A 23,926-nucleotide genomic window follows, 5' to 3' on the forward strand; every position below is an offset into this window, starting at 1 on the left:
TCTGGGCCCACCTGTGAGAAAGGGAAATACCGTCACCTCTGAAGGTTTTTCTTAAGCTGCAGCCGTGAATTCCCAGGAGACACATGAGTTCAGTGAGAAGTTTGAAATTTTTATTTTGTTTTATTTCAATGTTTTCATGTTAAATACATTCAATGTTTCAATATTGAAGAAAAATCAGATTTTGGATCATACCTGTGATCCCTTTCTATCCAAGTACTGCCATTTAATTTTAGTGCCCACATTTGCTTCTAGGTTCATAACCAGTGTTGACAGAAAGTGACAGCTTTAAACTTTCTCTTAAACTGGGGTGGGAGTCCATTACTTTTTCTGTATGATTCTCAAGTTTGAGAAAGACTGAGCTATAATAAACAAACACCATGGCAAATAAGGATGGAGAAGATGAGAGGGCATGTATGGGACAGTCCCATGAGTGCCTGAAAGAAGGAAAAAGTTCTAGGAAGAGAAGGCAGCATCTGGTAGAGGTTAATTATGAGCTATGAGCTAGGCTGACCTGGGCTGTGACCTTGGCGCCTGGAGGCCATCACAAATGCGTGGGCATTAAAGAAACATTTATGAATCCCTTGAGATACGGACTTGTCTCCAGTCCAACATCCCTTGTGTCTCCACAACACAACACACAACATACGTGCATGAGGAGTAGATTTAGTCCCCTGTGGCAGACTCTGCCAGCGCACTAACTGGGGCAGCAGGAGCGCGCCCCAGATTATGTGGTCATGGCCATGAAGACGTCACCCCCAATCCGCTACCCTGAAGCAAAGAGATTGTGAGCACAACCTCTGTACAATGAACACAATCAACAGGGGCCAGTTACTCGCCTTGGCATGGCAGCGGCAGAAGAGGTTTTTCAGGGAAGGAGACGGGACAGAGCCCCGTCTGCGACCGGCACAGGGCAGGGTGAAAGCAATTCTGTAAAATAGCTCATCTTGGGACTTGGAGGTCAAGCAGGAACTGTTATGCTCCCGCCGGGACCGGCCATCCTGGTGTGCTGTGATGTGAGTCTTGATCCCGCGAGCTTACTCACCTCTCCTCTGACCCCTGGGGCAGGAAACCCACCTCGCTCCCTCGTCCAGGGGCTTGGCTCCGTCTCTGGACCTGCTGTCCGGCGGGTCTTAACCACTTCTCCGCTCGTGGAGAAAGCGCACAGGGCCTGTGCTCTTGGTGGATGAACCCCTGGCCAGGAGGGCACAGCAGTTGTTAGAGGGAGACCGATGGACTAACCTGGCTGAGACTCATCTTTCTCATCAGAAAAATGGGCATAACTTTGAGGATGTAAGAAAATCACCTCATCCAGGCCCTTGCACCCACAAATAGTAGCTATCCCCACTATTTAAATTTGGCAGTGGATAGAATGGGGCGGAGAAGCCTGGCTTCCAACCCGAAAAACGTAGATTCCTGATGATCTCTCAAAAATAGATAATGGTCTCATTGGCCACCTGTGTGCAACTGACAGTTTTGCTTGTAAATCTTGAAAGTGTCGGGAGAAAGGGCGGCAACTATTTTCTGGGACTGGCTGTGCCAACTTCTCTCCAACTTAGTTCTGGGGCTTTGGACATGAACTTAACTCGGTTGACCAAAGGATCTCTTTTCATTTTCAGTCTGCAGCTGATTGACATGACCTTAATCTCTGGACAGTAGTTTTAAATGTGTGTGTGGGGACCAGTATCTGTGCAAGATGAATTAGCTCATCACTTTGAGAAGAGTCTGGACCTTGAGATGCTTGCTCATCCTGGCCATCTGACGCAGACTTGGCCCCTTCACTGGGGCCCCAAATGCTTCACCTTCTAGTTCCTCAGGAGACTGGGGTAAATGCTGTCTAAGGAAGGACCCTTCGGTGTTTTCAGCTGATCCGTGAGTGCATTACTGGAGTGCTTGGGGGGTTTCCGATTTTCTTAAAGGTCTTGGAAGCGACCTCTGTATTCTTAGAAAGGCGGATTTAGGAGAATCTTCCATGAACCCTTACTTACAGGGAAAAAGTAATCTGAGGATCTTCTCAGGCTTTAAATTCACCTTTTCCTTCTATTGTCTACTTTTGGACTTAACTCTGCACTGATATTTCCATGACACAAAAGAAGTAAAAAGAGGTGAACCCCTGTGTATGGCAGTGAGGAAAATCCTTGCTGTCCTTGGTGAAATTACAGTTATAATACATGAGTTGGATGGAATTTAAGCCCACTTAGGTCATTTCAGAGAACGGGCGACAGTGACCTTGAGAAACAAGAAGACAGAGAGCATGTGACTAAAGAATTCCTCTCCACGGTGCTGGCTCCCCAAACCGAGGCCCAAGGGCCTTGGGGTGAGCTTCTGTGCCTTGTAAGTGAAAGCACTTTGAGCTCGCCTTCTCTGCAGGCCTCTGGGTACCACTGGGGCTGGCCCTGAGGGCCAGTCCTCGCCTTCTCTTCTTCCTTCCCGCCGCGTCAGACTCAGGATGGGGGAGATGTGTGTGATGAAATCCAGAGTCCCGAGAGGGCTGCCCAAGTGTCCTCCTGTAACAAGGCCACCTCAGGTCCAGGAAGTGCAAAGGGCATTTTGTCTGTATGCAGCTGGCTCTAAAGTCCGAGGTAGAAAGACAAGGGCTGGATTTTCTGTAACCTGGGTTCTTTTAAGTGTTTTTTGTGCACTTGGAGGGAATGCAAAGGCGTGAGGTTAATGCCCTTAGTGGCCTCGCTGGCTCCTGTATGGAAGCAGGTGGGGATATTTCCAGGAGTGACCAAAGGGAGAGAGATTGCGAGAAGAATGAGTCTGTGGAAACTCTTTGTACTTTCTCATCAGTTTTTTTGTAACCTTAGAACAGCTCTAAAAAAAAAAAAAATTATCAGTTAAAGAAAAAGAACTACAATAAGTGCTGAGTAGTTCACACTGAGAACTACCAATGATTTATCTGTATTTACCCTCTTTTTCATTGTTACTGAACTAAAAATCATTTTGTAGTAATAATAACAAATGTAAAAAGCATAGACGGATGGGTCACTGCTGGTCTGGCCTCTGATGGGGTTACTGAGAGCAGAGATGGGCCAGAAACATGAAAGATACTCATAAATAGAAAGTGAATGAATAGAGAAGTGAAATCAATGAGGTGACCGGTCTGTGTTGGGACACAGGGGTCTTTCTAATGTTATGCCCTGGGGCACATGTGAGGTGCAGGCTGCCTCTGGGGACCAGCCTTGTCCCCTGCCCCAAGCACAGAAGCTGCCATCACCCATTCTATTCGTGGACTCCTTAAAACACAAAACCACAAGCTTGCCTCTTCCTCATCAACCTGAAGGCAAATGACGGAGCTGCTTTTTGATTTCTGGGTTTTGCTGTCGAGTGTCAGGGAATAGAAGCAAATGAGAATTGCTTTCTCTGAGTTGCCAAAATATTGCAGAATTCTTCATGTCCTGGGTCCTGGCATATAGTTCTTGCTGTGGCAACTGGATGAGCCTTCGGTCCTCAGGGACTGGTTTTTATTTCCTGTCACATCAGCCCACTTGCTATTTAGCATTATTTGTCCTCTTGATGATTATGGGTCTCATTTTCTCTGGATGTAAATTCCTTGAGGGAAGGGTGCTGCCTGTCTCATTCCCACTATCTCTAAAGCTTAGAAGAGGGCCTCTGCTGTAGTGGGTATTTTGGTGGGAGAATGAATGAATGGAAACCCAAGAGTCAAAGGCAGTTTGGAGAGGAAATTTGAGTTGGGGATGTTAGCAGAACTCAGACACGTTTGGCAGACCCTTGGAAGTATGGCTATCCAACTCATTCATTCATTCAGAAATTATGACCTAAGCCCCTACCATGTGCCAGCTACCCTTTGGGTGCTTTAAATACAGATGTGGCTTTCGGCCACAGATGTCCAAACCCAGGAATAGAACCTCTAAGCCAAGTCTTCAACTTACTTCTGCTGCCAATTTACTGTGTGGGTTAGACCAAATCACTTAACCTCTCTGTGTACCATGTAGATTAGCTGACATTCTATTGCTTCATGGACCAGTTGTAAGGATTAATTGGCATTTATAGAGTGCTTTGAGATCCCGAGATGAAAGGTCCATTTCCTCTGCCAAATCGCATGATTACAGTAGCGTGGTGAGGATACGTGATTCAGAGCTTATGAAGAACTTTGAAGATGAAAAGAGACTGCATCTTTATTATGATTTCTTTATGCTCCTGGGCAGTATTGACCCTGAGGTTTACGTGCCCCCGAGCCTTTCTGGCACCGCTGGGATTCTGTCTCTTTTTCTTGTTCTTCCCAAGAAATTACATTGGCCCTCAAAATTTTTAATTTGCAGTTTCCAAAAGAAAAATCAAAGGTGGCATCCTGTATTATAGAAACACATCTTCAGTGAGCCTAGAGCTAAGGGAGGAGGAGGAGGCACAGGATAACTTTTTCTCTAACATTCTCATCCCTGGATTTCTGTTGGTTGCTCACTGATCGTTGGCATCAGTGAGTGCTACTGAAGGACAGAGTGACTCCCCTGACAAAAATAAATCTAAGTAGTCATCAACCCAAAGGGTGGCTTGAGGCATCAACTTGTTTAATGTTAGTTTTAGAAATGTGTTCCGAGATAAAGTCTCTGAGGACGTATTAAAACGGCTTCACATGATAGACAAAGTATTTACCTATATCCTGTCCATTTCTGGAGTCTCCCTCCCTCTTAAGGACCCACAGGACCCTCCTAGAGGTGGAAAGATGACACCTGGTACTGCAACTTCCTTCTGGGTTCCCAGGACTCCAGGAGGAGGCCACCACTGGAATACAGACTAAAGCGGGATCAGACCTTGGAGGAGGGTTCTGGGCGTGGAGGAGCAAAACCCGTGTAGGGGTCACCCTAGTTAATCTCACCTGAAAGGAGTCCACTCTGTCACTGTTTTTCAAAGCCCTCTTGGGACTGAAAATTTGAGATGGGTGTTAATGGTCTTCGGAAAAGAGGCTCTGGTGTAACGCCTGAAGGCTTCCTGCCCACCCACCCCTTGAATGTGGGATCCAGAGTTACTGCCCAACTTGTCCGGCCCAAGGGACAGGCATACACAAGAGGATGTAGGATTCAGGGAGTGAGTGCCTTCTGATTTCCACCTGCCCTTGGAAGGTGTCGAAGATCTGTATGTGGTGTTCCTGATGCAGAAGAACCTGATCCTGGAGGCAGGAGACCCAGATGGGACCTGGATCTTGGTTAAATACACAGCTCTGTTCAGAAGAAACCTACAAAACCAGGAGGAGTTTTCAGTTCCTTCGTTCCAGAAGGGAGGTCAAACTTCCCTTTATCAGCTCTTTTCAAAACCTGACAAGGGGCACAGAGACAGCTGTCTTGAGCCTTCATGCAGCCCCACATTTCCTGCCACTTCATTTCCTCAAGTCTGAGGGTCCCTTCCATTTGTGCTCTTTTGGGGTGTAGACTGGTTAGTGTCAGCCAGGAGGTGGGGCATGGTTTTACTGATGTATCACCCCACTTTCTAGCATATTTGCAGGTGAATGGGAGTTTGGCTCTTTTGAAAAACACCAAGAGTGTACAATTTAAGTCCACAGCAACAAAAGCATGAAGTCTCTCTCCCCGAGACCCATTTCTGGGGATTCTTACCTCCATACAGAAATCACTAGAGGGCTAAGCTTAAAGTAAAAGCTGTAATTCTGTGCCTTGCCAGGAAATGCATTTGCACAGGCATTCTGGATGGAACAGTTTGCGTCTGAAGGAAGTGTATCTGAGTGCTAAGTATGGAGAGCACCCTCTCCCAGTGAGAGGGGATCCGACAGGAAAGTTTTCATCTCTTCTCTCAAAGCCTTTTAGTCATTCACAAACAGGCAGGCCATTCAGTGGCATAATTGAGCTTTCCATTTCTAAATAATGATATAATATAACACAGTAGTTTGATCCAAAATTCTGTCCCTGAATGTCCCATTTCTTGGCAGTTATTTTCAGTGGTTCAAGTGAGCTTTCTTAGATTTAGGGAGTCTTTCCCATTCTCTCTCCAGTGCTTTCTGAAGTTATATGATTGCTTGATGAAAGGTGCTTTGTGAAAACACTGCCTTATTTTAAGAAAATATTTTTCAACTTTTATGCTCTATCTCTTCCCAGTATTTGCATTAATATGTTGCCTTAAGTATATGTAGAGTTGCATGCTTTTTACGCACAGTTTCAGTATAAATTTATTGTTGTATTATTTTTTATCATCTCTGAAGATTGTCCCCAGTAGTCTTCTATATATCTTGTTTTTGTTATGTCTGATTCTAAATTTATCCAGAGACGGCTGTGGTTTGATGAGTTTAAATCACAGGAAGGACATGTGCCAAATTAAAGGCTTGTTGGTAATTTCTTTTTTTTGGGGGGGGATGCTGGGTATTTTTAACCCTCCCCTCTTGCCAAGGAGAAACAGGTTTTTATAAGAATGTATATTTATAGCACAGGGAACTATATTCAATATCTTGTAGTAACCTGTAATGAAAAAGAGTATGAAAACAAATACACATATGTATATGCATGACGGGGACATTATGCTATACACCAGAAATTGACACACTGTAACTGACTATACTTCAATTAAAAAAAAAAGAATGTATATTTAAGAACATTTTTTGATGGACGACTTCTGAAGTCTGAGAATGCTGTGATATGGTTAAGGGCTGGGGGATCATTTGCAAGAGAAACATAAAAATGAAATACTAATACGATCAGGCACTAGCTGCAAGGCATTTGTTCTCTAGGAAGTAAATGCTGTCACATTTCATGTCTTTCAGCTTTCAGTCTAACATGGTTGATGTCTCTGTCTTCATTAATTATAGGCCTAAGGAGTCACTGGAGAGGGGAGGGCATCTGGTCTCACGATTGATTTTATTTATTGGCTGTGGTCAGGTCGAAGACCTCTGGGAAGCAGGCCGTTTCCAAGAATAGCAGATTTTAGATGTTACTTAGTTGCCTATTCAAAGAACCCGTTATCTCAGCAGAGTTCAGCAGCTGCCTGATGGTCCACCGGTGTAGCACACTGAATGGCCTTTTCCCTTACGGGGAGTTCGTCAGAAGCATCCCCTGGGCACTTGTGGGGAAGTCTCCCAACTTAGAACTGGGGTAGGAAGTGTGGTTTGACTAGCCAGCTGGACTCGGCATCATGAGAGCTGAGAATCTGAATTTGGAGTTGAATGATCAGATGCAAGTGTCCTATGTCCCCTGAAATTAGAAGCAACAATTTGAGTGGTTGTGCCTCTTTCTGGGAGAGAGTGAATAGGTTTTATGAGATTCCCCCAAAAAGCCACAACCCTGAAAAGCTGAGAAGTCTTTCCTAAGCAGGTGGCCTGCTCAGGGCTTCCCTGCACTGGACTGGCCTGTACAGTCCCTCCCATATGTGCCTGCCAGGGCGGATGGCCAGCCCCTGATGAGTGCACGGGAATCGGCTGAGCAGGGGTGGGACAGTGGGAGCCACACTCAGGCCCCGAAAGTCCCTGGCAGGTGGCCTGAGTGGGTCAGGCGGGGTGGAGTTGTGTGACGATGAGGGAGGCACACCCCCTTTCAGAAGGGGGTCGCTTGACGCTCTCGAGGGTGAGTTTTGGTCAAGCAACCATGCAGCTCAGCGCTGCAGGATGTTTGCGTATCTCCCAGTGTTTAAATGTCAGCAGCTAATTCAAAATCTTGAAGAATATTGAAGAAACCGCACAAAAATGCTCGTGGGGCAGATTTGGCTCCATCTGTCCCCTTTCTGCCGGAGCAGTGGTTTACATGGAGAGCAAACTCAATGTCCTGCTTTCGTGACATATATTCGGTACCAACTTCTCTTCTGTTCTGAAATGAGATCCACAGATCATACAACTAAGAAGCATGCTTTAAAAAAAATGAACATGTTGCCTTAACTGTAGTACATAGGAGAGGTAACAGGAAAGAATCTTATAATAACAGAGTACATTTTAGCATGGAAACACTCAGATGAGACCCTATCAGAAGTGGAAAAAGCCTCTATAAATTCCGTACGGGGTAGGATTGACACCGCCAAAAGCCACAATGCTGGAAGCTTCTGACTCACACGAATCCTGTCTTGGCTTCCTTGAATTTTTCACTCATCAGACTTAGCTCTGCCCTCTGGTGCACACAGATCACATTCAGAGTTGCCTTATAGGACAACTTTTAAAAAACGTAAAAAGAGTTGCTATCTCTCCCCTCACCCTATGCCCTCATGCCCAGATCGGGTGTTCTGTGGCCAAGCATGAGATCCTTCGACTATTCCTGACACGGTGTACACCTCACCCCCGCTCCTGCCATGACCTTGCTTTGCCTCTGTCATTCTCATTTTCATATGTCTGGGACGCCAGCCCGGTGTGAGGCTTCAAAATATATATATTTTATATTTTTTGATATAAGATAGTCTGATTCTCAGTAACTTTGGTTCTAGTCAACGTATAGGGCCTAACCAGGTGCACTTGTCCATTCGGGCTGCTGTAACAAAGCGCCCTAGATTGGCTGGCTTATAAACAACATTTATTTCTCACAGTTTTGGAGGATGGGAAGGCCAGGATTAAGCTGTCAGCAGACTCAGTGTCTGGTGAGAAGCTGCTTCCTGGTTCATAGAGAGCCATTTTTTTCCCCCTGTGACCTCCCACGGTGAGCAGGGGTGAGGGAGCTCTCTGGGGTCTTTGTTTATAAGGGCACTACTCCCATGAATAAGGCCTGCCCCTCCCATGACCTAGTCACCTCCCAGAGGCACCACCTCCAAACGCCATTGTGTTGAGGGAGTAGATGGCAACATATGGATTTGGTGGGGGACATAAACATTCAGTCCATTGCACCAGGGGAGAGGGGGAAACTGGGGAGAGAGGGGAGGGTCTCACTATGCACTCCAGTCTTTGTTAACATTATTTTTCAGACCAAGCTATTGCCCTTTCTAAGACAGAGTCTCACGCCAGCTGTGAAAATTATAACATACTTTCTCTGTTCTATACATTTGCACGCTTTGCTCCCTCCACCTTCGTGGAAAGAGTACACATGTATCATTTAGCTGTGTGTTCCCTCCCCACCTGTTTACAGAGTGCCCGCCCTGTGCTGGGGAGCAGGCTCAGCACTGGGCTCCACAGGCCTTATTACCTCAGGGAGCCGGCGTTTTGGTGACAGGCAGAAAAGCAGACAGACATGTCAGCCTCGTGTGCTTCGGTAGCAGCGTCGTTGGATGTAATGGATGCCCCAAAGGCGAGGATGTAGTCCGCCTTCGGAGGTCAGAGAGGCCCGGGAGGACGGAATGATGGTCATCGGTCGAGTCTTGGAAGATGAGCAGGAGTTTGCCGGGGCAGGAGGAGGGGAAGGGAGTTCCCAGTAGATGGAGGAGCACATGCAAATTGGTAGGTGGGACCTGCAGCACATTTCAGAGCACATCAGCCCTAGCCGTGCCTGAGTGGCTTTTTGGAATCGCGGTAAAGGCTCTTCCTGTGAATGCTGAGTGCCCCCGACTGCACTTTTGCTCCACAGGTGAAGGCCGTGTAGTTTGCTTATGGCATTTGTTTAGCAGAGCCCTCGTGCATGGTATCAAGAGCTTTGTTTCTCTCGTTTTCCCATTGATTTGCTGTTCTTACCCTTCCTGCTATCTCGGCAGCGCTTAAAGAAATGAAGGTGCTTGGAGACACTCTTCTGAGATCTTCATCTCTAATGTAATAACAATCGGGGTCCTGGGCTGTGGATTTGCTCAGGGTGGAGCACCTTGGAGTTGGGTGGATTAGGTTCATATCCCAGTTCTTCCATTTCCAGCTGCCTGCCCTCAGGCAAATTATTCAGCCCCATTTGAGGCTCAGTTTCTTATCTGTAAAATGGGAATAGAATAATACCTACAGCAGAGAGTCGGGGGGATGTGAGGTACTGCCCTGTGTGGCAAAAGCATTCAGCAAATGGTGGCTTTTGTCTTCATCCTTTAGAAACATAAACTCCAGCTCACTGAGTAGGGGAGATGGTGGCTGTAGGACTTTGTGCCTCCGCGGGAAAAAGACGGTTGAGAACTGAGTGCGTGTAAGAGGGGAGGAAGGGAATCCCCTGGTCTCACTGCCTCTCTTTGTCACCAAAATAAGAAAATAAAGAAGCTGTTACGAGGAGTTTGCCAGGCCTTCAGTGACCCCCTCTCCAAAATAGGGGTTGGATTAGATGAGGTTTGAAATCTCTTTCGAACGGTTACCCTTCATTTCAGTCTCCGGAATAACTGCTCGTGGAGGAAATCAATGATAAAGGTACAGGTCTTCTAAATTACGGTTGCCTATTGGAGTCCTTCAGAAGCTTTTCAAAAAGCCTGATGTCCAGTTCCCAACTAGACATTAAATCAGAGTCACTAGCGCGGATGGCGATTTTATGGGGGCAGCCAGGGTAGAGGGTTACACCAGAGGCTAAGGTGAGAGTCTTGCCTTTGATTTCCAGCTTATGACATCCTTTATAGTGAGTCACCTACATTGGAGAATTAGATGTCAAAAGCTGAAATCGCAAATTGATTTTGTTGTTGTGTGTTTACAAATGTTTTGGTTTTTTCTTCTTAAAGTGAGCAACTAGGCTTTTCAGAGACGTATGTAATTGCTGGTCTTTGAGGGGTTTTTTTTTCTTTTTTTTTTTAACTGAAATATTCCTAGCATAAAGACATATGTTACCAATTATGTTTTTAATTAGAATAGAAATGTGTGTAAAGCTCTTTCATAGAAATGCGTACTAAATCTGTTTTAGAGAAAATTACTTGTCAGATTCTTTTTTTTTCTTTTTACTCAATTGCAATTCGGGCTTTGGCCTCCCATCAAGAGAAGCCACTACAATGAAATATTTTCTGACACGATGTGGAAATAGCTGTCCTTCCTTGATGTGTGTGTCTTTATTTATGTCAGGTTTCCTAACAACTCCCATAAATAAAACCTGTTTTTTTTTTTCCAATGAAAAACATTTCAAAATGGAAGAAGAATGTATGTCATATTGACCAAAATAGCACGAGGATAATGAGCCCAACATTGAAGAGGCTTTAAAGGCCCACGTCTTCATGGGAGATAGATTGTTGCTTTTACTTCACTATATTCGAGAAGAAAACATAATGGTATTTTAGCATGACAGTTGCTTGATGTGTATTTATTGAACTTCAGTATGGGTGGTCTATTAAAAAGAATTTTGTAGGAGACATTTCATAAATCATACATATGTGTGTATATAATTTTAGAGTGATAATAACTATACACATTTTTTTGTAACTTGCTTTTTTTTTTACTTACTATAATTAGACATTCTCCCTTGTCAAAACCTTTAATCTCCATCATCTTTTTAGTGACTATATAATATTCTTAACAGCAACACATAAGAATTTATTTAATGGGTCTCATTGTTGAGCATTTAGGTTACTTTGAACTTTTCTTATGCTCCAGTGAACATCCTTGATCATATGTCTTCTTGCCTTTGTGCAATTATCTCTTAGGATAAATTCATAGCAGTGTGATTACTGGATCAAACTGTGTTCATAGTTGTAAGGATTTTGATACGTATTGCCAAATTGTATTGAAGGCTGCACCAGTTTATACTCCTACCCACACAATTGTTTCTTCTTAAGCAAATTCTTTTCAGCCGTAGAGTCTTGTCATCTGCAGAGTAATTTGAAATCCAGAGAAAAACACTTCCCTTATACTAACTCAGCAAATACCTTCCCAACTCCCCAAGCTCTTTCTGCAAGGTAACTGCTAGAGACAGCTGAAAACGTTGAAGCAACCAGGGCAGAGGCCGGGGAAATAAAAGGGAGGAAGAAGTAGTCAACAACAGGCTTAGAAGAAGTGAATATTTTTTTTCTCTTGCCCACGTCTGACCCAACCTCTTGGACAATGAGCTTCCTCCCAAAGAAAAGTTGAGATTGGAAAGAAGGGAAAATTAGAAATTCCTCTTAAAACTCCACCAGGTCTCATATTTGAGATTGGCAGCACTGAGGCATTCCAGATGGCTTTGTCTATTCTTTTGAACCTATCTTTTGATCTTATTTAAATTTCCTCCTCATTTCACCTGTTCTGGGTTTATTGCCTGGAAAACAAGCAGGTGAACATATTAGCTCCTCCTTCAGGCACCCCTAGACTACAGGAAATTTATGTTCAGGTCAGGAATCGTATAACACGACTACATGTTCCACATTTACGGGCAAGTTAAGCAACAGGGAATTTTATGCTGGGATTTATGACACAAACTCGTAACAGACACATTGTGAGGTGGACAGGAAGTTTAAATAAGGAAAAACTCTACATTGACACTGATTCCAGTTCTCCACTTGATGGAAAAAATTATGTAAGAATTTTATTCTGGAAATTGCCTGTGAGTTAGAGAAGGGGCAGGAGAACATAAATATTATAAACACCCCCCCCCCATAGATTGTTTCTCCTTTTTCAAATAGAGTCAGTTTTCTAGTCAGTCTGCGTCCAGGCCAGAATTATGTAAAAGCTTTTAATTAGATGCTTTAGCAACCTTGATCCCCATTAATTCCAGGAGGGAGGGGGGAAGAAAAGAGAAGTATATGTCGAGTTGAGAGGGCAAGACTTCTGCATTCTCTAAGAAACTGACTTGCACCGTCCTTACAGCCTGTAAAATCCAGCACAAAGGAGAGTGCCAGCTGGAATCGTTCAGTGAAGGCAATGGCTTTCAAAGACCTGGCTAGCAGCAGGTGGAATATGCATTAGGGGTGCTTTTATTGTTCAAATAGTACTTATTTTTGGTGGGAAGCAATATGGCCCTAGTATAGTCACTAAAGAGCAAATTCAAGGTGTTTGCCCTTTAGCCGGAGTGGCTGATGATTTGTGACGATTCCAGCATCCATCACCTAATAGCTTAGAAAACATTGGACTAAATAAACTACTGAGGGATATGGGTCCTGACTTGGCAGATTTGATTCTTCTGACTCACACTGACGTCCGTAGGTACACAGCCTACTGGCCAGAAAGAGTCCAAAGTCTTGGGCTCCTGGTCAGTGGTTGCTTGGAAAACTGTTTCTTCAAGCTTGGCTGACTTCTCTCTGATCTTCGCACCTTTGGTCAGCTACACTCCCTTGGGCGGATAGGCTATGCACGGTCCCGGACGGGGTTTGAGTAAATCGTCGTTTCTCCTGATAACATCTTTGCTTAGGAGTTATAGTTATTCCCATGCTAAATGCAGATGGGTGGTGCTGGCGGGCAGATGGAAGAGGAGGGAATTTCTAACTTGTCCACCTGCCTTGGGAGTTCGGGGATTCTAGGAAAGGTCAATGGTGTCCAGTGCTGGGAGAAATCAGATCGGATACTCTGAGGAAAGGCTTTGCTTGTTTTGTTCCCCAACGTTCTCTCGGTGTCTGGCACACAGTAGGAGCTTCATAAATATATCACATTGCCCAAGACCAAGCAGCATGGTAGAGAGTGACACCACCAGCTGTGACAGCAGCAAGCAGGAAAGCTTTACTTTTCTCCAAGGAGAGATGCTCAGTGGACTTAAGACTGTGCAAAATGGTTCCTGTCATGAATTTCCGCTTTTCTTCCCTGTGTGCACTTTGGGCTGAAGTGGGGCAAAGGTGGCTTGTTTAGGATGCCTTGACTCAGCATTGCCAAGAAGTTGGTGTAAACTCAGATTCAGAGCCCAAGGGCTTTCTTCCGTGCTTTTTGTTAAGCACAGAAAAAGGAGGAGGATGCTAGTTGAAGAGGGAGCGCATGGCACAGAGCAGTGGTTCTGGTCGTAGGGTGTGCATCAGAACCATCTGGGGCGCCTGTTGAAACACAGATGCCTGCGCCCCACTTCTGAGTTTCTGACTCGGAGGGTTTGGGGAGGGGCTGCGAATGTGCTTTTCTAACAAGTTCTCAGGTGCTGCGGATACTGCTCCTCTGAGACCGAACTTTGAGAGCCAGTGGCTTAGAGGATAAAGCACTCACATGGAATCAGATAAAGCCGGACTCCTGTCCTGCTGTGTGATCTGGGTCTGATCAACTTTGTGTAGCCTCAGTTTCCTCATTTGCAAGATGATGACAATCAAAGAATTGTTGTGAGGGTGAAATGGAATAAGGTGACCAAGATGGCTGGTCCATGGTGTTCATTTGCTCTGACAACACGAGACCTTCCCCTGACTCCTCTGTGGGCTCCTCAGACAGTGCAGGGCCTGTCTGAGGGCTTCTGCCTGAGTGAACGGAGAGTCTGCTGTATTGATTTCACATGAACCCCCACATATTTATATATCCTGAGAGTTTCACTGTTACTGAACATTTACTGTGTGAATGGCACAGGACGAGATAAGTTTTACATTGTTTGTAACGTTGGATATTATTCCTCTTTAACAGACGAGGATAAATGCTTGCACACAAACCCGTAAGTGGCAGAGCTGAGCATTCAAACCAAGGCCTCCTCCCCACTAGGCTCTTGGCTTCTTTGTTGGAGTGGTTCCCATGATTCCCCGTGGGCAGAAGATGCCAAGATCAATGGGCCGTTTTCTCTAATTCCTCAGTCAGAAGGGTGTATCTATCCACATAGGTAACACATCTGACAAAATCAAGTAATTATTCTGAGCATATGAGTGAAAGGGGTAGGACTTCTTGTGGGTCTTGAAACCCGTCACGGTCTTATTTATTGCACATGCTGCCCTGTGCACAGAGAAACTCAGCAAATGCTTGTGGAATTAACAAATGAAGTAAAGGTTCAGCAAATGACACCCTCACATGCCTTCAAATTCCTGGCTTCTCTCCTTGAATGATCAATATGACTTGCCTCATTTTCCTTCATGCACACCAATAGACACTGATTCCTGAAGAATTGACTAACAGCCTCTTAAGTCTTGGATTTAGAAATGTTGCTGAAAATTATCAGCAGTTGTTATTAACTTCTCTTGCCTGGATGGTCTGATTTACCAGAATAATTTTGAAAAACCTTGTCATGGGACCATTGCCATGACAGGATCCATTCTCGAATACTTGCAGGTAAAATTTCATTTCTACTGTACTTAGATAACCTTGAATCCTTCCATCCTGAATCTTGTGCCCCTAGAAGGGTAGTTCTCAAACTTTAAAGAAATCAGTCACTTACTCCATGATCCTTTGCTTTTTCCATGCAAACCTCCAGCAAATAAGAACAGAAAATACTCTGAGCAAGGAAGGCCACAGGGATGGCCTGTCAGGGTGGGAAAGCTGCATATGGACGGCTTCGGGCAGTGCTGTGGATTGGCAACCATCCAAAGATGCATGGCAAATTGCCCACTCCTGCCAGTTGTCATTCCTGCGGGCAGTGGTGCTTCCCCCTTGAGACATCTGCAAATAGCAGTCAGGAATGTAGTGGGGGCACGTGGGTTACATACTCTGAAAAGGTGATGACCTTTAGGCTATTTTTGTCACATGCACTGTGGGTCGATGCTTCCTACCTTGGAGCAGATGCAGTCTTACTATTTTGTCAATGTAAGTATTCCAAGGACAACTTTTTTTTTTTTTTTTTTTTTATAGAGGTCCTGGGGATTGAACCCAGGACCTTGTGCACGCTAATTATGTGTTCTACCACTGACCTATACTTACCTCCCACACACAAGGACAAATTTTAATTGTGCCACAAGTACTGGGGGAAATAATGAAAAAACTTTCCAAAAAATAACAATTTCCAATAAGCAACATTCAGTCAGTATATACCAGTTAATTACTGCATGTGTCAGTTCTGAATGATCAGTACCTGTAACTTATCTGTTGTTAAATATTTTGAATATCATGCCTGTGGTTTCTGTAATAGAAGCTACCAAAGCAATTTTATATCTACACTTTGCCAGGTCAGTGGGCTGGTGACATGACATAATTTTCTAAAATTGTCGGCACAGTGTCACTTGTTTGATATTGGGCAGGTAAGAATGGGTTAGATGGCGATTAGATACGTAAGCTACCGGACACGGGAGAATGTCTAACGCTGTGACACAGGCCATGAGATGTACAAGAGAAAAGGCCATTTCAGCTCAGACCCTAATCAGAAGACAAGTCTCCTGCATGCACTCTTCTCTGATTCTTCTCGCCCACTTTCGGGTCACAGCAGCGGGCAAAAAAGGCAGAATACCCAGATTAGAGAGAGAATCCATTCCCTGCCTCACACGTAAGGCAGCCAGCCAGCATTTTATGGCAGCTATTAGAGAAAAGTCATTTTCTATAGAAATCAGTTGACAAAGATTATTCTGAAACTGAACGTTGATCAATTACATCACATATGAAGAGACGAAGAATACTTGAAAATAATTGAATGAGATTTGATTCAAGCTCACACTCGTCTCAGCCCAGACTGGCATAGCGGAGCACATCATGTGGCACCTTTGTCAGGTGAGCAGAACCTGGAGAAGAGGAATCTGGTGCAGGCCCACCACACACAAGTCTCTCATCTCCATCAGCTGCTTTCCTGGACACAGCAACAAAGCTGGTTCATGCCCCATGCGCTGTGCCAGCCTAGTGACACGGGATGAAGGTTCTCAGAGAGTCAGTGTTCTCCCTCTCTCTCTTCCTTCTCTTACCCATCAACCAAAATGAACCCCAAAACAATTTTAAAGGGAAAGAAGTGAAATTTATCAAGTTCTAGAAGAGAAAGGGTTTAAAAAGGACAAGAAAAGAGGTAAACATTGGACACCATACCTATCTGACAAGAACTAACTAAATGGTAAATAGGTGGGAACACTGGGCATTGCCTGATTTGGTGACAAGTAGCCGTGACTAAGCCAAGACGGAGACATCGGCCAACAGTGTGTACAGTGGTTTTCTCTGTGTCAGTTCAGCACTGTAGTGATTTTTTTGAAAACCCACCTGAGTAATTTGGGGATGAATAGAATCAATAGATGACTTCCTTTCAGTCCAACAGTTGGCTTTACATCCAAGTCCCCATTAGCCACCTGGGGGCAGCACAAGAATCCTGGGCCTTAAAATTCAGGTATCACCTGATTTCCTTGTCTCTGTAAGATTTGAGAGGCCAACCAGTCTTATGAGAGAGCGAGAGAGAGAGAGAGAGAGAGAGAGAGAGAGAGAGAGAGAGAGAGAGTGTGTGTGTGTGTGTGTGTGTGTGTGTGTGTGTGTGTGTAAAACCTATCTTTTCTGCCACTACGATTGAATACAAATTCCACGAGACTCCTCTGTGAGCATTTGGGTGTTAATCTCATGCACATTGACCAACAGCCCTGGTCTCATCACTCCTGGGTGGATATGGGGACCATGACCCAATCTTGTTTACAACCTTTGGTGGTCAGATTATAAAATCATAAGTCCTCAAGTAAAATCTTTAAGGGCAGAGTACAGAGACCACTGAGAATTTCTAAGAATGACTAGGAGCTCTGAGTTCTGTCTCTAGTTTTTCCAAAGCCCCACCCCACCCTATGACTAGACCAAGAGATTTCAGTGTTTGTTCCCTGGTGAATGAGTTGTTGGCTTGGAGACTTAAAAATTCCTATGGGTTGAAAAGGAGTGGGTACACACACATATTACCACCACCACCACCACCGCCAGGAAGGAATCCTTAGGCCCTGAGCCCTGTGGTGACCTCATCCTGATCATAACCCCATCAGAGATCACCTGGGGACCCAGGTGTCCTAATGGTTCTCATCTATTCAACATGAATAATGCCTGCTGAATGCTAGTTCTGGTGTGGGCTTCTGGAGTGGGTGAGGGTAGGGATTAAAAGCAAAAGCAAAACTGTGCCCTTCTGTGGGAAGGAACAGCATAATCTTGAAAGGCTTTAGATCTACAGATGTTCCCAGCACAGAGCAGGGCTTGGTCCACAGTAGGTGTTAAATGAATGTTGAATTGAATGAGGATCTGACTCTCAGGGAGCACCTCGGTTTGACAACTTTCTTTAAATAGCACCGATTGTCTCTAGCATGTGTAAGTTTTTTCTTCCTTGTTCTTGTTTGTTCTTAATCCTGGAATTCTTAGAATTCCTAGAATTCTGGGGAACAAAGAAGAGATTGTCAGGATGGGGAGATGCTGCTCCACAGCCCTCTGTAGACAATTTACAAAGTGGATGGCTCTGTGGTTGACCAAACCACAGATGAGTTCCTTAGGGACCAATATGGAATGTATATCTAAGGCTTGCTAGTGATTAGGCCTGTCCCAATATAATTCACAGTGTTCAGAGCTGAGCCAAAAGCACAGGATTCCTGAAGGCTGTTTGGGAGCCTAGTTTTCTCCAGAAAAAAAACAAAACAAAACAAAAAAAAACCCTTCTTTTCATATAATGGACTCTAAATTGCTTTGCTGTAGAGAAGTGAACATTCTTAATGAGGAACATGTGAGGAAGGGATGTCCTTGGAATAATCCTCAGAGAGGCCTGGCCCGGCCCCCCAGCTTGTTAGGTGCCTCGTTACACCCTCTTCAAGTTCATGTTCCTTTCCTCCAGAGCATGGGCCTTGGAGTGTACATAGTATTCATCCATGTGATTGTTTGATGACTGTCTACTGTCCTCCTCTGAGCTCCATCCGTGCAGGAATTGGGTGTGATTTTAGCAACTATTGAGCTCCCAGCACAAAGGTGTATGGCGCAATGTTATCACCAAATAAACCAGGACTTCCGTGAACGATCTTGCACTCTGCTTAAGAGTCATAGCGTCGCTGTCAGTAAGTGGACCCGCTGCTGTTAGCTCCATCATCTTGCAGGCCTGCTCCCTCCCCGGCATTGTTAAAAAATACGTATGTGTGGGATATATACACACACAGCACACACATGTACGTATGTGATATATACATACGTGTATATGTACAGGTGTGTATGCAGGTTACACACACATACGCACCTCTGTGAGTGAGTGTGTGTGTATCTGGCAAAATCATAGAGACAAATAGCAAATTGAGACAAATCTATGCAGTAATTATGACAATATGTTAATATTCTTGTTGCATAGTGGGGAACGTCAGTTAAATCAAATTATCAGAAAAACAGAGGATTTGACTTTCATGTTGGCAGGAGCCTCTTGTGTACAATATAGTTGCACACTGGGGTCATCTGGGAGCTTTGACAAACCCTCATGCCTGGGTCTCATCACGAGTTTGGTGTGAGTGTGGCCTGGGCAACAGGACACTCTAAGAACAACCCAAGTGAAGGGAATGTGCAGCTAAGGTCGCGGAGCACTGGTTGAGGGCCAGACAGGAAGTCATTTTTGAGCAGATTTGGTTATTTTGTGAGGAATCACTCTATATCTAAGGTGGATTGTTACCCCTCGCTCCAGAGGAAGTGCTTCAGGGAAGGGGGCCTTTCTTTGTGGTTTGACAAAGAGGATGAGTGTAGAGAGGAACCCAGAATCCTTTCAAGAGGGAAGTGATCCAGATTTTGACCCCTACTTCCAGTGGATTGAGATAGTCCCAGTGAAGTTCCACCACCAGAAAAAGATCCCAAAGGATCCCGAGAAGTGTCTTTCATGAGAGGAGGAGGAGTCTGGTAACCCCGGCCCAATGTGAGGCCACATTTACACCAGGAATGATAAAAACAGTGACAGATTGCTCCAAGACTCTTTTACCCAAAGTGACTTCACTGGCCTGCCTCCATGTGCTTGGCCTGCAAGCTGATGGTGTACAGTGATTAATAGTCCCATCAGGGTGATAGGCTGGGAGCATCAGTTCTGCAGTGGAAGGATGGGCAGCCGACTGGCAGAAACCCAGCTGATGTGCATCCTTCTTCCAGCGACTTGGGGAGCTCCTTGAGGGCAGTGACTCTGCTTGACTCTACAGCTTCAACCTTTGAAGATACTAAGCATGTGGTTAATTATCAACTTGCTCCACTTTTTTCCAGCTCAGCCTTCGCCTTAGATTTCTGCTCTATTTCCTTGCCACTAAATTATTTTCTTGGACTTGTGAGTGACACCTCATTGGAATGAGGAAAAGTATTTATGCAGAAGTACCTGCTCTGTGCTGCCTGAGAAAGGTGAGCATGGTTTTCAGCCCCTGGGACCCTTTGAGCAAGGAGGGCAGAGGCTGCTGGCACCACCCTGGAAGACAGATTTCAATCCAAGTCTCAACAATCCTTGAAGTCCTTTGCATGCTCTTAGAGAGTCTGAATGAGCGTCACTTCAGATGTGGTGAGAAGCTGAAATGGAAACTCTTACATCAAAACATTTCACTTGGTTGGGGGACTGTTTGGAAAAAACCTTAATTTTTTTTAAGGAACAAAGAGAAGTTGATGAAAGGCTGTGAGATTATAATGACCAAAGTCTCCACTGCCTCCCTTCTCTCCCCCACCCTTCTTCCAAAATGGATAAAAGAAAGGAAGCCAGAGAAATGTCTTAAACATTGTTAAGTCTGGCAGACTATGCTTTTAGCTAGGCTGGCGTGTAGTAGTAATACCTTTTAATTACAGTTGGACAATTATAAATAGGAAAGAAATGAAAAGATGATGTGGTTTGTAATGAAATTACCATAAATACCATGGCAAGCTTTAAAGTCATCACGAAAATCTGTAATACCGAAACATGAATGTGGAGATTAACTTCTACCCAGGCTAGGAATTAAAATTTTGTGGATTTGTGGTCTTCCTTGTTAGCTTGGTATTTCCTCCTAACTATACACAAGCACCATTATTTTGCAGACATAAACAGACCTTTAAAGAGTCAGAGTCCTGGTTGGCAACTCTTATGTTCTCTAAGCCACTTGGTCAAGCTGACATAGAAGTGACTTGTGTTCCCAAGGCAAACGGTGGAAACACCAAAAGAAATCTAGTCCAACTGGCTGGATGCTTTTGATTACTTCTCCTTTTGGAAGCAAGCATGTATTTTGTTTGTGATGCACGAGTTTATCTTGCAGTCTTTATTTAAAGACCCATTTTACTTCCCACTGAACAGACACATTTTTATGATTGAGGCTAAGGGATCATAATTACGAACTGTTGCATTGGTCCTGAGGCCAGTAATAACCTAAGCTATTAGATCAGAGCCGTTAGACAGTTTACATCATCTTTCGGTGCCTTTGCTTTTCTCACAAGTTAGCTCCTGTTTGTTAAAATATTGCTAATGAGATCAACATCACGAGGTCAATTTCCATAAGCCTGTTCCCTAGCTGCATGCTACTAAGACATCTTGAAAACATGAAACCTTGATCAGAAGAGAGATCAAATAAGTGAGTTTGGCTCACTCTGTTGCAAACCTTCCTCTAACATTGTGAAAATGCTTAACACATGTCCTGGTGATGGTAGCTTGTGTCCTGTCTTTGCACGTGACAGGAGACTTTTTTTTCTTAAACCAAGAACAATGATTTTGCCACTTTTTATTACCATTAGTTTATGGGCTAGCCCAATCAGTTAAGAGGTATGTTTTTGTGTTGCTGCTATGAATAAGAAATTATGCTGTGATGGCTATCTAGGATTAAAGATGGGATAGCAAAGTAAATTTGAGTATGTCAAATAGAAGAAAATATTGAGAAAAAAGGGCAGATTGGAGGAGGCCTTGTATGTGGACTTTAAAAAAAAAATCCAATGGATAATGGTCACTGGAGATGTTTGAGCATGGAAATGGCATCATGAAAGTGGTATTTTGGGATAAGTCTTGAAAGGTAAATACATTGGAAGCTGGTCACTTTCTGCCCTAGAGAAAGGGGGTAGGAACCAAGTGACAATCACTCTTCCTTAACTTGAGGTTTTGGGGAACCTAAAGTCCAGTGGCTGATACCAAGGGTGAGGGGGAAGTCTGGCTCCTGAGAATCCCTTCTTCCTTCCTCCCATTGCCCCTACTAATTGGGCTAGGTGATTGCAAGTGAGGAGTGCAGCTCTCCAAATATCGCAGTGCCCCAGTGGAGGCAGAGGGAGGTTCTTCGAGGGCAGGGCCACCTGGCTGGGAATGTGTGTAACTGTGTGGGTAGTGGTGGCGGAATTTGAAACGGCTGAGAAGAAGTGGTGTCATTCCTCTGTGCCCCTTTCTAACCTCTCAGGAAGGCAGCAATTTAAGGCCTGGGTGACTTTGATAAGCCCCTCCATCTGCTGCCACACTGCCAGCCAGGATAGCTGAAATGCTGAATTCATTACAGGGAAATGAGAGATTGGAGGAACTTGGCTGCTATACAAGAAAGATAACAAGCTGAACAACCTATAAAAAAGGAAGTTAGAGTCAATGGACCAGAGCACAAAAATATAAACAATAAATATCCTCAAAGGAAAAAATATCAGAAATAGAAAAAAAGAAATGAGCAGTCCTGAAGAAGATCTTACCAGAGAGATGGGACAAGAAGGCAGTAGATGAAGAACTCAGCAGAGGAATTGAGTAGTAAAATGAAAACCTAGGATGAACTAATCAGTGAGCTAAAGACCAAGCCTTTAGGCATCAGGAAGGGACAATAAGGTGAAAGATCGGATAAAAGAAAAGTTAAAAGAAAAAGAGAAGTACCAAAATGTAATAGGGATTCTAGAATGAGAAAGAAAGACCACGTAGGGAAGTAATGTTTCAAGGCTTAATGACTATCTATATAGAAATATAGATAAAAGGCTTTAGATTGAAAGGGCTTTCAGAGAGGTAAGGAAAAATCATACAGTAGGGATAAGGCAAAATCAACACCAGCCACATTATAAAGAAATTCAACAACTTAGAAGATAAAGAAAAAAACTATAGAAGATTCTTGAGAGAAGAGCAGGTGACCTCAGAAGGAAAAGAATGAACTGTCATCACACTTCTCAGCAGGAACACTGGATGTGAGGAGACAGTGAAGTAATACTCTCAAAGCACAAGGACATTTTTCCTGGGCTTTTACACCCAGCTAAATTATTACTGAAATGCAAGGGGCGAAATGAAGATACTCATAGCAATACAAGGGCTGAGAATGTTCATCTCATAAAGACATGCTTCGAAATGCTGTTGGAGGTTGAAAAACCATTCTGGGAGGCTGCTAAGAATATGGGAAGTGTATCAGTCAGTGCCCAGTCAGGGAACAAATTATTTTACATGGTTCAAGCTGAAAGGGATTTAATGCAGGGAGTTGATTGCAGAGACATCGAAAGACCTGGAGGAACAAAAAGGAAAGAGTGTCCTACTCAGAGCTCAAGGAGCTGCTGCTACACCTGGGCTGGAGCCTCTGCACCCACACTTGCTGTGGCTGCTGCCGGAGCTGCACTGCCAGTGCTGCTGGAAGCATGGGGCTGACACCAGGCACGGCCACCACGGTTGCAGCTGAGGTGCTGTCAGAAAGACGGTCAGAGCCATTCTGTTTCTACCTGCTGATCAGGTGCCTCTTATTGGCACAGCCAGCAAGGAAGTCTGGGAAATGTAGAGCCTCCTGCTGGCCCTTCTTCCAGAGAAGAATGTAGAAGAGAGTAGGACCAAGAGCCAAAGACAAATACCTGGCCTGGGAGCTAAAGGTGTATAAATAAACTAGAATAGCTAATTCCTGAGTAAATAATGGGAACAAAGATAAAAGACAAGAAAGTGATATCTATTATAATCTAGAACAAAAAGGAACAATATCAGAATGGCAAGGAGGTGAGAGTGTTCATAAGGTATCTCTCTGTTCTGGGTAAAGTCAAAGATACTGGAAATCGATAGTGCTCTATGTCACTAGTCATTGCAGGAAACATAAGCAAAGCAACAGTGAGATAACACTCTATAGATGTCAGAATGGCGAACATTATACAATTGAGTGACTCCAAGTATAGGCAAGAATTTGGTGAAAAAGGAACCCTTGTGCATGTGAGAGTAACTGGTACAGCCACCATCTGGCAATACTCAGATTAGCTGAGAATCCAGCCAACCCACTCCTGGAAATGTGGGACAGAGAAACACTTGCAGCATATCCATAAAGGGGCAGCAAGAGTGATCTCCACTGCTGCGTGGGTGTGGCGGCAGACAGGTGGGGCCCAAGAACTTAGGCATCTCTCACTAGGAGAGTGAATAAGTAAAACATGGGGGAGTTTGCTATGGAATATGAACTAGGTGCATAAGAACATTATGAAAAGACAAAAATGTGGTGTTAAATGAAAATAGTAAGATAGAGAATAAGATGTATAGGAAAATATTACTCATGAAAAATAACATATATACACAAAACTGCTACATAGTATTTA

The 23,926-nt window shown here is 44.3% G+C and overlaps 1 long non-coding RNA gene across 1 annotated transcript in view; it reads left to right on the plus strand.

The window, feature by feature from the left end:
* The window catches only part of LOC116667660, a 150,408-nt gene that overhangs the window by 20,293 nt on the left and 106,189 nt on the right, over positions 1–23,926 (plus strand). The window lies entirely within an intron of this gene.

The sequence above is a fragment of the Camelus ferus genome, chromosome 12 (assembly GCF_009834535.1).
Source record: "Camelus ferus isolate YT-003-E chromosome 12, BCGSAC_Cfer_1.0, whole genome shotgun sequence".
Taxonomy (NCBI): domain Eukaryota; kingdom Metazoa; phylum Chordata; class Mammalia; order Artiodactyla; family Camelidae; genus Camelus; species Camelus ferus.